Raw genomic sequence first — 5,901 nt, forward strand, 5'->3', positions numbered from 1 at the left:
AAAACTCTTAAAGCTATGGTTGAAAAAGAAACAGGCCTGCAGATAAAATGCCTAAGGTCAGATGGAGGGGGAGAGTACCTCTCAAATGAGTTTGCAAGGTTCCTGCAGGAGCATGGCATAAAGCAGCAATATTCATGTAGTCATACCCCACAACAAAATGGAATTGCAGAAAGAAAAAACAAGCATATTGGAGAGGTATCTCGTGCCATGCTCAACGAAAAAGACTTGCCAGATTTTTATTGGGCTGAGGCAGTTGCTACAGCAGTCTACATAATGAACAGGACTCCCACTGTAGCAATACATGGCATGACTCCAGAGGAGAGGTATACTAGTAGGAAACCAGATATTTCTCATTTGAAAATTTTTGGTTGCATTGCCTATGTACATGTGCCAGATGAGTTGAGATCCAAGTTGGATCCAAAAGCTGAGAAGTGCATCTTTATTGGTTACTCTCTGTAACAAAAAGGGTATAGATGCTATAACCCTTCTACTCATAAGTTTACAGTGAGCAGAGATGTTGTTTTTTATGAGATGAGTAGCTGGTATAAACCAGTAAATGTGATTGATGATGTAGATGCACAAAACGGTAATGCTGCACAGAATTCACAGTAGCAGTCACAAAATATTAGTGGACCTGGAGCGTTCTCTAGCAGTGGTTCACATTCTTCGCCATGGACAGGCAGATTGAGATCAGGAGAATCTTCTCAAAGCAATGCAGATAGTGGTATTCAGGTATCACAAAAAGGAAAAGAGAAGGTATGTTTGATGTGAATGCAGGTCATTCTTATGTGGATGGTGAATCCAGTGGCTCAGAACAAAGCATTGATGATGAGTTGGGTATTCCTTCTATTGTTACACCTGGAGTAAGGAAGACTAGGGATGTTTTGAGAGCACCTGGGAGTGAACCTACTTTGCGCAGGTCTACGAGAGCTAGGTATCCTATGGATAGGCTGAAATATGATGGATTTACAGCCATTCACTATACATATATGGTCAAAGTGATACAGGAACCAGAACCCACTTCTTTTGAGCAAGCCATAGGAAAAGAAAAATGGGAGAAAGCCATGGATGAAGAAATGGATGCCTTGGAAGCAAATGCTACATGGGAATTGGTACCTTTGCCTAAAGGTAAGAATGCAATTGGCTGTAAGTGGGTTTATAAGGTGAAGCACAATGCAGATGGTTCTGTGAATAGATACAAGGCAAGATTAGTAGTCAAGGGGTATGCACAAACATATGGCATTAACTATGAAGAAACATTCAGTCCGGTTGCAAGGATGGCAACCGTAAGAGCAGTCATTGCTATGGATGCATCAAAGGGATGGTCTTTACATCAGATGGATGTAAAGAATGCCTTCTTGCATGGTGATTTGCAAGAAGAGGTCTATATGGAGCAGCCACCAGGTTATATGCATGCTGTTCATCCTGAGTTTGTTTGCAGGTTGAAGAAAGATTATGCTACTTGTCATTTATATTGATGATTTGATTATGACAGGTGACAGTGATGAAGATATCCTTCATGTGAAAATGCTATTGAAGCAGAAGTTTGAGATGAAGGATTTGGGAGAGCTGCGTTATTTCTTGGGCATTGAGGTGATTAGATCACCAAGTGGGATACAGCTCTTGCAGAGGCAGTATGGATTGGACATGTTGTCCAAATATGGGATGACAGGCTGTAAGCCTATTTCACTTCCTTTGGAGCAGAATGTGAAGCTGAGCGCAGATGCAGGTGAGCTTCTGGAAGACCCTACTATGTACAGACGCATAGTAGGAAGCTTGATTTATATGACTATTACCAGGCTAGATTTGAGCTATGTTGTTGGATTGGTAAGTCAGTTTATGCAGGCTCTAAGGAAACCGCATTTGGATGCGGCTAGACGCATACTCAGGTATGTGAAGTCCACATTGCAGTATGGACTATTTTATGAGACTGGGGTTCAGATACAGTTGCATGGATACACTGATGTTGATTGGGCTGGTAGCATTTCTGATAGATGATCTACCAGTGGATATGTGTTCTCTTTTGGGGGTGTTGCAGTCACTTGGAGCAGCAAGAAACAGCCTACAGTTACCTTGTCGATATCAAGATTGTGGGAGAGAAGGAAGGAGTCTCGCTTGAAGCTTTCTTGCTTGCACAATGGGGGAAGACACACAAGGGTGGAGGCTGAAAACAGTTTTCCTCTTCTTAGTTGTGTAAGCCAAAAGAACTCACTTACAAAGAAATAGAAGAACCCTAAATATGGGTCTCAAACCAAACTCAACTAACTAAGGTGGCATACTAACTGAGCCACGAACTAGAGTAGATAAGGATAGCTATTATTCATGGGCGGTGTACCAACCGCGTCTGCAACTGACAAGTCGGTGACATAAATACACAACGGTCACCCTGGCGTATCACGAGTGGAGCTCGATATCTCAACACTCCCCCTCGAGCTCAATCCCAATTCCTGCACACCAAGCAGGTCTCTGAACTTGCGCAGCTTCTCTGCGCCCAATGCCTTCGTGAATATGTCAGCTACCTGATCTTCTGTGCTGACATAAACTAGATCAATAAGACCTAGTAAAACCCTCTCTCGCACATAGTGATAATGCACCTCAATGTGCTTTGTTCTAGCATGATAGACTGGGTTATTTGCCAAGTGTATACTACTCATGTTGTCACAATAAATGACAACTGGCCCATCTGTAGACTGATGCATATCATAAAGTAGCTTATGCAACCAAGCTACCTCACATGCAGCCATTGCTGCACCCCTGTACTCAGCCTCTGTGCTCGACAAGGCAACTGTAGGCTGTTTCTTACTGCTCCAAGTGACTGCAGCACTCCCAAAAGAGAACACATATCCACTGGTAGATCGTCTATCAGAAATACTACCAGCCCAATCAGCATCAGTGTATCCATGCAACTGCATCTGAACCCCAGTCTCATAAAATAGTCCATACTGCAATGTGGACTTCACATACCTGAGTATGCGTCTAGCCGCATCCAAATGTGGTTTTCTTGGAGCCTGCATAAACTGACTTACCAATCCAACAGCATAGCTCAAATCTGGCCTGGTAATAGTCATATAAATCAAACTTCCTACTATGCGTCTGTACATAGTAGGGTCTTCTAGAAGCTCACCTGCATCTGTGCTTAGCTTCACATTCTGCTCCAAAGGAACTGAAATAGGCTTACAGCCTGTCATCCCATATTTGGACAGCATGTCCAATCCATACTGCCTCTGCAAGAGCTGTATCCCACTTGGTAATCTAATCACCTCAATGCCCAAGAAATAACGCAGCTCTCCCAAATCCTTCATCTCAAACTTCTGCTTCAATAGCATTTTCACATGAAGGATATCTTCATCACTGTCACCTGTCATAATCAAATCATCAACATAAATGACAAGTAGCATAATACCTTTCTCTGTTTTTCTCACATAAAGTGAGAAATCTGCCTTGGAAATCTGAAAGCCAATAGTGACAAGATACTGTCCTATCTTGTCAGACCATGCTCTAGGTGCTTGCTTCAAGCCATACAAGGCTTTCTTCAACCTGCAAACAAACTGAGGATGAACATCATGCACATAACCTGGTCGCTGCTCCATATAGACCTCTTCTTGCAAATCACCATGCAAGAAGGCATTCTTTACATCCATCTGATGTAAAGACCATCCCTTTGATGCAGCCATAGCAATGACTGCTCTTACGGTTGCCATCCTTGCAACCGGACTGAATGTTTCTTCATAGTCAATGCCATATGTTTGTGCATACCCCTTGACTACTAATCTTGCCTTGTATCTGTTCACAGAACCATCAGCATTGTGCTTCACCTTATAAACCCACTTACAGCCAATTGCATTCTTACCTTTAGGCAAAGGTACCAATTCCCATGTAGCATTTGCTTCCAAGGCATCCATTTCTTCATCCATGGCTTTCTCCCATTTTTCTTTTCCCATGGCTTGCTCAAAAGATGTGGGTTCTGGTTCATGTATCACTTTGACCATATATGCATAGTGAGTGGCTGTAAATCCATCATATTTCAGCCTATCCACAGGATACCTAGCTCTCGTAGACCTGCGCAAAGTAGGTTCACTCCCAGGTGCTCTCAAAACATCCCTGGTCTTCCTTACTCCAGGTGTAACAATAGAAGGAATACCCAACTCATCATCAATGCTCTGTTCTGAGCCACTGGATTCACCATCCACATAAGAGTGACCTGCATTCACATCAAACATGGGCTGATCAACCTTCTCTTTTCCTTTTCGTGATACCTGCACACCACCATCTGCACTGCTTTGAGAAGATTCTCCTGATCTCAATCTGCCTGTCCATGGCAAAGAATGTGAACCACTGCTAGAAGATGCTCCAGGTCCACTAATATTTTGTGACTGCTGCTGTGAATTTTGTGCAGCATTACCATTTTGTGCATCTACATCATCAATCACATTTACTGGTTTATACCAGCTACTCATCTCATCAAAAACAACATCTCTGCTCACTGTAAACTTACGAGTAGAAGGGTTATAGCATCTATACCCTTTTTGCTGCAGAGAGTAACCAATAAAGATGCACTTCTCAGCTTTTGGATCCAACTTGGATCTCAGCTCATCTGGCACATGTACATAGGCAATGCAACCAAAAATTTTCAAATGAGAAATATCTGGTTTCCTACCAGTATACCTCTCCTCTGGAGCCATTCCATGTATTGCTGCAGTGGGAGTCCTGTTCATTATGTAGACTGCTGTAGCAACTGCTTCAGCCCAATAAAAATCTGGCAAGTCTTTTTCATTGAGCATGGCACGAGATACCTCTCCAATATGCCTGTTTTTCCTTTCTGCAATTCCATTTTGTTGTGGGGTATAACTGCATGAATATTGCTGCTTTATGCCATGCTCCTGCAAGAACCTTGCAAACTCATTTGAGAGGTACTCTCCCCCTCCATCTGACCTTAGGCATTTTATTTGCAGACCTGTTTCTTTTTCAGCCATAGCTTTAAGAGTTTTGAAATGCCCAAAAACTTCACTTTTCTTTTTCATAAAATACACCCAAACTTTTCTGCTATAGTCATCAATAAAAGTGACAAAATAATGACAGTCTCCAAGAGATGCAGCTTTAGTAGTCCACACATCAGAGTGGATTAATTCCAATGGCTTCTCACTCTCTTGAACATGTCTAGGAAATGGTTTCCTTGCCTGTTTTCCAAACTGACAGGCTTCACATACCTTATGCATTTCTGCAACCTTGAACTTTGGCAAACCTGCAACAATATTTTGGGCCTGCATTGATTTAAGTCGCTGTACATTAACATGACCAATGCGTTTATGCCAGATATCAATATCTGCAACTACACCGGTCCCATGTGCAAACATTGCTGCACTCAATTCAGACATGTCTGCATCCAACGTAAACATTCTGCCCTTCTTCTTTCCTTTTGCTATCAAGCGACCTTTATTTTTCATATCCTCAACAAAGCATCCATGAGGATTAAATCTGACCTGCAAGCCCTGTTCAACCATTTGACCAACTGAAACCAGATTCTTGGTGATATTCGGGACATGAAATACATCGGACAGGTATTTCTTTTTCCCACCCTGCATAGACAAGGGAATTTTTCCAATCTGCACAATAGGATGTGCAGTATCATCACCAGTCTCCACAAATCCTGGTTTTTCCATTTTCCTTGCATCCTCCATCCATTCTGCATGACCTGTCATGTGGTTTGATGCACCTGAGTCAACATACCATACATCATTGCTTTCTTCTGCACTTGTCATAGAATTGTTCATGTGCTGCACCATGAACAAATGCTCATTTCTGTCATCACCCTGTCTACTAGAAGATGCATAATTCCCTTGTTGCAGTTTTCCATTCATGATGTCATTCTGCTTTTTATAGCAGTCTTTAGCCATATGACCC

Source organism: Lygodium microphyllum, chromosome 11, assembly GCF_053477565.2.
Source record: "Lygodium microphyllum isolate KBCC chromosome 11, Lygodium_microphyllum_v1.1.10, whole genome shotgun sequence".
Classification (NCBI taxonomy): domain Eukaryota; kingdom Viridiplantae; phylum Streptophyta; class Polypodiopsida; order Schizaeales; family Lygodiaceae; genus Lygodium; species Lygodium microphyllum.